The sequence below is a fragment of the Neopsephotus bourkii genome, unplaced genomic scaffold, assembly GCF_033783945.1.
Source record: "Neopsephotus bourkii isolate Nb327-2 ecotype Australia unplaced genomic scaffold, CSIRO-AGI_Nbou_v1 NB_547, whole genome shotgun sequence".
In the NCBI taxonomy this organism is placed as follows: Eukaryota; Metazoa; Chordata; class Aves; order Psittaciformes; family Psittacidae; genus Neopsephotus; species Neopsephotus bourkii.
In genome coordinates this window covers 1,568,746-1,579,626 of record NW_026901048.1, presented here as the reverse complement: position 1 = coordinate 1,579,626, position 10,881 = coordinate 1,568,746, and positions in this window count along the sequence as shown.

The window sequence follows — 10,881 nt, the reverse complement described above, 5'->3', positions numbered from 1 at the left end:
AAGCCTCTATTCCTTTGCAGGGACAAAAAATGAAGCTGAACAGTGTGAAGAACAGAACATGGTTCTGCTTGAGAAAGAAAACACAGGTCCCACCAAAACTGTACCTCGAGTCAAAGTAAATCTGAAGGGTATGTACACAATGTTCCACTATGAAGTCGTTAGGAAGCTAGCCCACTGGAAAAAAATAGTGCTGAGAAATTATGTCCAAGCTCCTTGTAGAGTAGAATTGACAACTTCAGCATTTATTCTGCCCCCAGCCTCCATGCGTCTATTCCGCAAGCTTAGCAGCAATGTCCCTAATTGCACTGGTTTCTTGAATCAGCACAGAGGGAATTCGGCAAGCAGAAGGACTGGGGAGAAATTAACAAGTAATCTGCTGTTCAAAAAGTGCAAAGTGCAAATTAGGAAAGGCCAAGTTTCCCCACTGTGGTTTGGGTTCTGTCTTAGTAGGAACAGCTTCTGTAGGCAATCTTCAGGGCACTGTAGGAGGTGAAAAAGGCAGAGTAGACCACAGCTTCATTAGCACATACCTGTCCCTCAGATGCAGACTTGCACAGAGCTCTTGCTTCCCCTGCACACAGCTCTAACAAACTCCAATGGCAAAAGAAGTAGTCAAAAGTTTGCTCTCAGAACCAAAAATCAAATAATAGTCTGTTTATCCAGAGAAATAACTATACAACAAAGCATTCGTGTCTGCTACCCTGTGAAAGGATACATGGAGGGAGTTCCCTGAGGCTGCACATGCACTTGTTAGCATTAGGAAGAGCTTCCTGATGACAAGGGCTAGTCTGACCGCTTCCCATACAGATAAACCACATCTGGTAACATAACCACTTATACTATAATTTCAAAAGCATTCTCACCCTGTTTTCTCATTTTACAGATGATTATTTCTTTTCCATGCCCACCTGGGTTTCTTCATTTTACTTTTGAATAAAGTCGTATGGCAGGTTTCTCTTGTAAGAGCTGCCATAAGACAATGCTCTCCAGGACCTTTTCCTGTTTGTAGCCTCCTGGACTACCTGATGTCAGCTGCTTTGCTAAAATGAGCTTCTCTTTGCTTCCTCCTCTTATCAAGAGAGTGGCTCCAGAGAGCCACAAGCACAGCATCCTTCACTGCACCACATTGCTGTATTTCCATTGCTTTCCATGGACGTGGTCAGATTTAGAGACTGGGAGGATGTTACCTTTGGGGTCCCCCCATGAAAGCAGTGGTTAACCTGCGACATCACGGATTTCTTCTGGAAACACATGCCTGTGAGGCAAGTGCATAATAGAGCCCTGCAAAACCTATGTGCCCTGTGGCGTGAGCCTCTTGTCCTACCCACTTAACTCTGGCTCTGACATCATACTGAAGCTGGCACTGGGAATGGGGTGTGGCAATGATTTTAAACTGATTGCAGTACTACAGAGAATGTGAAACCACTTCTTCAGACCCTGCTGTTACCGTTCTGTGGCTAGGAGGGCACAGATACACAGTTATGTCAGGTCAGCATTTTCCACATGTACTAAATGTATTTAAAATATTCAGTGTATCTGTTTGAATATTTTTAGGGGGATTAATTGTTCAAATCTAAAAAGTTTATGCAACTCTAATGGACTACTAATGGAAGAAGCTTTTAAAAAAATCTCTGCATTGTTCTGAGACTGGATTGTGACCTAACTACCAGGTATAATATGTACCAGTATCTATCTTACACTGTGAAATTTAGACTGCAAATCCATTACGATAGAGTCTGTGTCTTTATGTATTGTGCGCTGCTGAGCAAGCTCACAGAGCTCAATAAATAATAAATGGTAGGAACTTGACCTTGAATATTAAATGTGATCTGAACCATTCTTCACCCAGGAATTTGGGTTTGTTTTCCCTAGAAGCTTTAAATTGGAGATCGAGGTGCAGCTGTGACAGAAAAGCAAAGCTAGCACTGTCTTCTGGCTGGGCTAAGTCTGATTTTGAGTCACTGCCTGTTCCAGTATCTGGCTGAACCCAGGACGATATGCCAGCTCAGACACTCCACCGTTGCCCATCTCCCCACAGTCTCCAGATGCCTCTTTGGATGGCAGGTGCCTTGCAGGTGAGCTCACCTGGGACATGAAATGCAGCTTCCCACAAGATGATGTCTTTCAGATCCCTACACCAAACAAGCAAAGCTAATTCACAGTGTAAAACCCAGATCTCACACTGCTTAATCAGTTACAGAGAAAAAAGAAGGACATCATTTTCTCAAGTGAGGACCAAGTATTTCAAATATTCCTGGAACAGAGACAATCTCCTTTGACCATCTCAGAAATAATTCCTCTATTGCTTAAAGACAGACAGAGACAAAACACAGAAAAACTATCTCCTGACCACAGTGGTTTGAGCAGGTGCCTGGAACCTCATTCAGTTATCAGGATACTGTGAGGTTATTAATTTATTGCTGTTAGCTAGGAGGCCACATAGAAAGGCTCTCTTACAGCTCTCATGATAAATAATGCTTCACTCCTGCTTAGTAACTATTGCTTAGTAGCAGGTTTAGTTTTCATTTAATTAAACAAATTGGACATCACCTCTGGTTATCTGTAAGAAAAGAACACAGAAACTAGAAGATGCAGAGTCAGGAGGGTGAGAAAAAATAATTACGGTATATTTTCCTTCCTGAAGGAATCATGAGTCTCTGGAAAAGCCTTTTCACCCCTCATTGCATGTATTGCCACTGTTTTTTTTTGTTTGTTTTGTTTTTTGTTTTTTTTTTCCTGTGTAAAACATTGCTGGAGAGAGTAAAATATTTTGCCCCTGAAAGACATGAGACTTCAGGTACTCCTGGGGAGATGAGAACCTTACACTACTTTGCTTGCAAGCTCTCTGGCTAGCAGATGATTTCTCTGTGCTGTTTTACATACATGCATGTTTTCATGGAACTGGGTCCTCTGTGGGGAGCTGCTTTCTGCTTTTGAAAGACTAATCCTGTCACTGTAAAGCCAAGGGTTACTCCACTTAGAGCTGTCATGAGAAGCACGTCTGCTGCCAGAATGGCGGAACCAGACATCTGGATCAGAAAGGAAGGCATGAAAGAGTGACTAGTACATTGAGAAGTGATAACGTCTCCTGGCTAAAAAGTGAACTGCAACTGAACCGATGGGCAAGATAAGAGAAACCCCTTCAAATTTGCAAGTCTTTGGAGCTTTTGGGTGCACTTTGAGGGCCCATGGAGCCAAGGCAAAGAACTGACCCCATCTTGTCAAAGGGGAACGCAGAGACTCGTGTCCTTTCAGAGGTGTACATGTGCCCAGGGATAGCCCGAGATAAAATGCAAGGTGGGAAGAGAGAAAGAGAGTGGACAGGTTCCTGACCTTTCCTTCAGGGTTGCTGTTCTTTTGTTTCCAGAGTGAGAAAGGTTTTACTAAGAGTTGCATCTGAGGTCAATGCTTGGTGTTATCATCACACATCTGAAATTTGAAATTAATATAAAAGAAACTCCTATTATAAAACAAGTAATATTTTCATGCTATGGAGCAGCACACAAAATGAAAATCAATCACAACGCCATTTAAGAGAGAAGTCAATAATATCTTCATTCTTCCCAAATATACACCTAGAAAAATTGCTTGGGTACTGACTACAGTATATGGCATCCTTTCCAGCTGTATTTCCATGTATTCTAGGATACTTCATTGCTTGAACTGTTTTAACAATCAGTAAGAAACAAGAAGAAAAACATCGTGTACTCAACATTTCTTGCCAGGATGGGATGAACAGCATCAGAACTATGGAAAAATTATAGATTCACGTAAGAAGTACTTTTAAAATGTAAAATAATAAGTGTAATGTTATTGCTTACCAAACAATCACAGCAGCAACATTTTCATTCATGCTGAACGCAGCAAGATAATCCATGCACTGTACTGAAAAGCTTTGTCCCTTGGGCTTACCATTATCAGATATACATGGCACACTCAAAATACCAGAGTTACCTTAGAGCCCTTTTGAACAGCATCTGAAGGTGGCAAAGGAAAAGCAGCATCTAGTAGACAACCATTAGCTCTGCTTTGTTACTTGGTTCATTGGAAAGTTTTTCTGCCTAAGCAGGCCTGTGTGGTCAGGCAAAAAAGCCACAGCTGAGCAGCAGGGCTCAGGCACCCCTCCATCACTGTCAATAAGTGAAATGAAGGGCCTTTACATCATTTCATTTACTATTTCAATGATTACATAGATCATTGCCTTCTCATTGTTTCAGTGATAGATTTAATTAACTTCCAATTAATCACAGAGGGTGATATTTAATGCTCAGCCCTGCACCGAGCACAGTGTCACAGACCAAAGAATATATTTTGAAGGCTTCAGTAATCAAGAGGTCATGGAAGATAGATGTTCTTCACCAAAAGAGAGAGAGAGAAGATAAATTTGTGTGTCCACTCTGCTCTGGCTAACTGTTTTAGGATAATTGTTTCACATCCAAATTATAACTTTCCAAAAGGTCCATCCATGCACAAAGAGAGATAAAAGGGAGGAAGGGGGGCAGGTAGTAGGGTCATGTTATAGAGATTTCATAGGGCTGTAATTCCTATCTGCAGGCAGCAGTGATGTTTGCAGCTGCAGTGGTTAAGGCCCTGACAAATGGGCAGAAAGAAATTTCCTGTAAAGATACTTCCATTTAGACTGAATGATTTAAAAAAAACAAACCCAAATCAATGACAAAAAGGAGAGTTTCATTACAACAACAGCGATTACATGCAGTGCAAATTCTACATCTCATCTGCTTCCTTTCTAGGAGCAGGGTGTCAACGTCAGGGCATCTACTGGTGGCTTTTTCGAAGGGGCTCAAAAGATTTCCATTAGAAAAAAAAAAGCCTATTATTATAAGCAGAAAAATTTAATTGATAGCATCTTCCTAATACATCTAGTGAACATACTTGGGGTAGCTGTGCTACTTTAAAGAAAGTTAGATTTTACATATAACAGATCTTTGGGATATTAAAAGCAATTTTGTTTCTTTTGACAGCATTCATGTCAAGCTTTCATCTAAGACAGTGCCTAAAGGTGCCACTGTAATACAAACAGTGACCAAGTGACCAAGCCTGAGATCCCTCCAAGTTGGCTCTCTGTTTACTGGGCAACATCTGATCAATTCGAAAACTTCCACCTACGCAAGCTGCGGGACGTGCTCAGCAAGGCCAGGGCTTGCAGCACGTCAGCTGTTCCCTCGGAGCCAGAGAATCTCTTGAGCTCACCAGTTCATAACTCCCCATATCACCAACATGCCCCCAAATCCCTGCAAGCACAATGCTAGTGCCTTAAAAGATTAATTATTCTCTCTGGAAGAAAGAGTAACAGCATTTAAATGGGAGGATAAGGAGAACCCAAAGTAGCGGGAAGGACCAGGAAGGCAGAAGACACTGGGCTCTGGCCTGAAGGAGCCAGAGCCATTCTGACAATAGCCACAAGACACCATTGCCTTCCTCACCACCTCCAAAAAAGTGCTGCCCACTGCCTGCCTCAGCTCCAGTCCTACCTTTTAGCAATAGTCATGAATATTAATGTTTTCAAACTCTCGTAACAAGCAGATCATCGTGTCTGGGGCACCTTCTGCAGTGTGCATTGTAAAAGCAAATACGAGACAGAAAGGAGTGAGTCTGTGCTTGCTGAGAAATCTTCCCATAAGGATTTCTCACATGCTGGCAGTCCTGGCTAACCTGACACTGTGACAGTAAATTCAGCTGTGTGCATGTGTGTGCATGTGTGAGTGGGATGGAGAGAGAGCAGGAAACCTTCTAACAAATGCAGAGTATAATTCTTCCCTTTTCTTTCCTTTGGCTAATCTCTGAGTGCAAAGTAATTATCTTTCTCATGACTTTAAATCTCTCTCTCTGGTATATTCTTGCCTGTCCAACATGACTTTACAACTCCTTCATCTGGCACACAGCTGGCATGCCTCACGGTGGATTCCTCTAAAGAGTGATTTAAAGTTGCTTTCCATCAGTGTAAAACTAATGAGCAAGAAACATCTTGACACATGGTAACTGTAAGCAACACACTTGGTCAGCTGCGTACGAGAAAGACACCCTCACTTAAGCCTTTCCAACTGTTCTCTTACAAGCACTCACAAGGCTCAAAGCCCAGGATGCTTATTTATTAGTATCTTCACTTACCCAGGTGTCTCTTTTCAGATTGACACTCCACACTTCTAATGCAGCTTCCCATCTGGAAGTACTGCTTCTCTCTCCCGCTGTTTCTAGAGATGAATATATCAGAGATTTAAATCACACAACACACTTTTTCATTTAAAAAAAAACACCCCAAAATAACCAACCACCAAAACCCTGAAGCTTTTTCTGCAGACTCAGCACTTTGTTGCAGCAGTATGAATACAGCCAGCCTGCTAGCTTCACTGTTGTGATCCCAGTTTTACCTCAGCTGAACTGAAAGTACTGTGAAATTATTTCAGATTTACCAGCCCCATGTGAGAAGAGAGTTTTGACCCCTTCTAATTTATCTTCATTTTTTCCCTTGTGAAACAGAGAAGCCTGAACAGAAATAAAACCTCAGGACAGTGTTTTCTTACACAAATAACCAAATCGACACTCTAAGCAGGTTCAAGCCTCTAAAGGAAAGCACCCCCATTCACTATAATTTAATCTAAATAACTGTTGGTTGTCAGGAGTTTCAAGAATTCAGCTGAGTGGAAAAACAGTTTCTACATTTAGTACTTGGATGTGATTTTGTGGTTGTTTTAAAAAACATGAATGCAACCGTAGTAATATACATTGGAACTATCTAACACTAGAGTGTTTGCAACTCTGTGCTTCAGAAGCCAGATCCTTCATAGCCAGAATTTAAAACATATTGACTGTAACACATTTGTAAAACAAAATTACCTGCAGGTGGAGAGTATCTTGTCCTCATATGTGTGTAAGACCATTAAGTAAATAACAGGGGAGCCATAAGAGTATCTTAGGACATGGCGCTGGCTTTGCAGGAAATCAAACTAACGCACTTGAGGGAAACAAAACAGAAGAAAAGCTTTTGGTCACAAAAGATTAGAGGATAAGCTGAAGAACAACTTTTGTGCCTGAGAGTTTGCCTGCATTTTCTAAAACATAACAGACTTCCTGGGAAGAGGCTTACACGCCTGGAAGGCTGAACACACCAAGCTGGCCAACATTACCAAACTACTACCAAATTCAAGCATTTTCTTTAACATACTCGAATTTGTTAGTCCTTTCTTTACTGTGCACTTTCTACCTTCCTTTCCAATGCATCCTCAACCCTAATTATGAATAAAAGGCTTCACTATTGCTCTGTGCACTCATGGAGCTTTCAAAACCTACCAATTTGTTTAAAAAAATTACAAATTAACTAATTCTTCAACCTCAGTAGGCACCAAAAGTGGTCTCCGCACTGAGGCTGAGATGGAAACATCCACAAGGTGCTGTAATGTGCATCGGGGTGTAAATAGCAAAACTAAAAGAAACTGTCAACACAGAGCAGCCAGAAAGGAGGTTCGTGCCTCTGAACACCTCTCTGCTACCCTAGCTGAGATGACAGATAACTTTAGAGAGATGAATGATCTTAAACAAATTGGGAACGATTTTACTAGGAATAGGGAAAAGATGTCCTCCCAGAATTAAAAGTTATCTACCTCAGGCCCACTGAAAATAGATGCACTTTGGATTATGAAGTTTGAGTGGCCTTCTCCTAACATCCCTCTCTTGCAGATGACAATAATTTCCTATTAGCTTTGTTAATGTATGAGGAGCTCTGCATCTAGTAGAGTTTTCTGCTTTCTTCCTGCTTCCCAAAGGCTATTTCCAGTTCCCAAACAGAACTCCCTGCCTCTCAGATCAGTACAAATCTTCAGCAAGTGGGGTGTCCTCTGTGCCCCCTAACACCATGGGAAAAATGCTCTCTCCATCCCTTATATAAGCTACAGAGCTGGCTGCAGAAAGCAGTGACTTGTAATTATATTTAAACTTCTCCCTCCCTGTAACTTCTTAGTCTGCATGCCAACCACAGCACTCACCACAAAATTGCCAAAGAAAAATAAACAGAGATCAGTCCCTCTCGCATTCTAGCCTTTCTGCCCCATTACAAAAGCACAGTATGAGCACTTCTTCAAAAGAGACTCCATCAGCACTGAGCAGACATTAAATATGGAGAGAGACAGAGAGAGTACATGCATGAGTGTGTGGGCACACATGTGTGTGAACCACGCTGTCCATGAGTGTCCCCTTGTGTACTACTGACTATGGGAGGGAGGTCTAGTAGTGAGCCTGGAGTGGAGGAGTATCCTTCACTTGATACTTCTATTATTTTTAGCAGCAGCAAATGCAGCCCCAGGCCACCCAGCCAGGTGTGAGAACTGAATGTGCATGGGGCTGTAGCATCTGCTGCTGCCCCAAGGAGCAGCCACCTAATCAAACACAAGTGGAGAAATAGAGGAAAACAGTGCAGCATGATGAAGCCACCTCCTCACTTGGCAAGCCTGTGGTCAGGCTGAATATAAAACCCAGAATTTCCACATTCCCTTTGAAATACTAAATAAAGGAAGGTAAAGGTATTTTTGTTAGGACCCAAAAAGTATGTTCCGCACAGACACATCAAGAAACTCTAAGAATGAACCAGATTGTGTTAGGTGCTTTCTAATGAAGCTAAGCCACTGGTTGCTAAAAGACTAGGCAAAACAGAGAAGTTATTAATATTTTGTACAATACTCTGCTTTGTGAACAGGAGCATTACCTGGGTACAACAGTATTCCAGAGGCTGGGGGTCCACTGTGCTTCACAGCACACAGGCACTTCCCTTCCAAACGGTAAAGGCTGAGCATCACGGAAAAGAAGATCCAGATGTGTAGAAACATGAGGCATGTCCACATGTTTCTAAATAGAGGCACAAAGGAATTGCTGACTTATCCAAAGTTATGAAAGCAGTCTGCAGCCAGAGTCTTTCCTGAGTCCCATCCCAAAAGCTTCAACTCAGCACCCTCCTGCTTCCTGCAGACAGGAGCAAGGAGCAATCATTTGGCTGTCAAAATGGAAAGCATAATTTTGGACTTATTTTAAAGAACCAGTACTCCATTTTGGATATGCATGAAGGCAGACAAAGCGAATTATTGCACTTGATGTAGTTTAAGAGCACCATGGTGGAAGATGGTTTTTTTCCAAGAACTACCCAGCCCTGTCATAAACCTGCGTTAGATGGCGTTTATTCCTTGAAGCCGGCTAGGATCCTTCTCTGATTAACTTTTATTTTCTGTGGTCCAGATACCTGCACAGTGTGTAAGGATAAATCCAGGTTATGCTCTCTGAAGGCAGATTGGTAACTCAATCAGAAATGGGGAAGATCTTAATTTGACACACATTGTCAGTGATGGAATTTGTCGATGGAGGCAGCATGCTCTTAGGCTGACTGGGGGTGGCAGACAGGACCCAAGGAGCTGTGGGAGGCTGACACCCATCCTTGCTCTGACTACAGCCAAACCCTCCTGACAAATGCTTATGGAAAGGCCTGGGATGGGTGCCTGTATGCACGCTGACACAGACAGACTGCTGGTGGGCAGCAAAACAACACCATAGCGCTGTGTTCCACAATGAGAGAATCAACCTGGACAAAGGAAATACCTCCTTCTGCCTCCAGGCTGTATAAGATGATGTTCATCAAAATCTGTGTCTAAACTTGGCCCCTGAAGATAGCTGTGAATAATGTAGGTGTCTGTTTCCCCATAGTTACAAAAATTAGGGGAAAATTCCTATTTGCAGTATAATGGTGCTCTATCGAGCTTTGCTGAAAATCTTGCTTCTTCCTTAAAAATGTCTGGTGCTGACTGCTAGTAAAGATGAATTGCTGGGCAGATTTAAGGCAATCCTAAATCTTTCCAGCTGTCTATCTCTGTTTACTTTCAGAGGTTATAAAATATCCAGGGTTCAAGGAAGACAACCCTAGAGCTGGAGACTCCTCAAGGTGCAAGCAGTGAGGAGAAGTGACTTAAGTTCTAAGCAGCTGTACCTCAATAACCTGAAGAGGTTAGGTTTAAGTCTTCCTCTTTCTCTGCAGATACCGGAATCTGTCTGTTCTTTAGGTGAATACTTGCTCTCCATTAGCAGTTAAATATCTTAAAACCAGACAGAGCAGGCTACAGCATTCTCTTTTCCAAGATTCTCATGTTAGGGGTAGGCACTGGCTCTGCAGCTCACAGGCAAGGAACAAAGCACAATGTGTCCACTTCTTCTTAGAGACTTTTCTGTTCCTTACAAACTGCAGGCACAAATCACACAGGGGCAAAGGCCAGGTGCCATAATCAGTTTGAGGGACTATGTATTTTGAGGTCTTCATAAGAGGTCTTCCTGTCTGAATGAAGTAAAAAGGGGTTGATCCGTTAGGAAAGAACACTTTACATATCCAGTACTGGAAAAACATTTCAGAAACGTATCCTTAACCCACCTAATTGCCTTGAAAGAGATGACCAGCAGACTGACACTAATTCTCAGCTCATCAGAGATGTCCCTACAGACCCCGCTCATGGGGGTCACACATGGGCTACTTCATGACACCCACCCTGCTCAGCCACAGGGATTTGGTTGGTATCAGGTAGACCTCCACTGCACCTATGGGGAGCATCTCTAAACCCACACTTCAGATGCGCCCATGAGTGCCAGATACTAGTGTTCACCGCTTCTTTCTCTCAGATGGTCAGTCTCAGCCTAAGGTCCCACTTCTTGTTACATGTTGCTCCATCTCACCTCCTATAGTACTTCTTCCCAGTTTGGTGTCCAGCTCTCCATGACTCTCAGAGTTCAAATCACAGAAATACAGGTAGGAGGGTAAGTGGGTAGGAACATCAGGGACTCCTCTGTTTCAGACCTCCTTTCTAGTTCCCCCCAAACCACTTATACTGTTAATTTTCA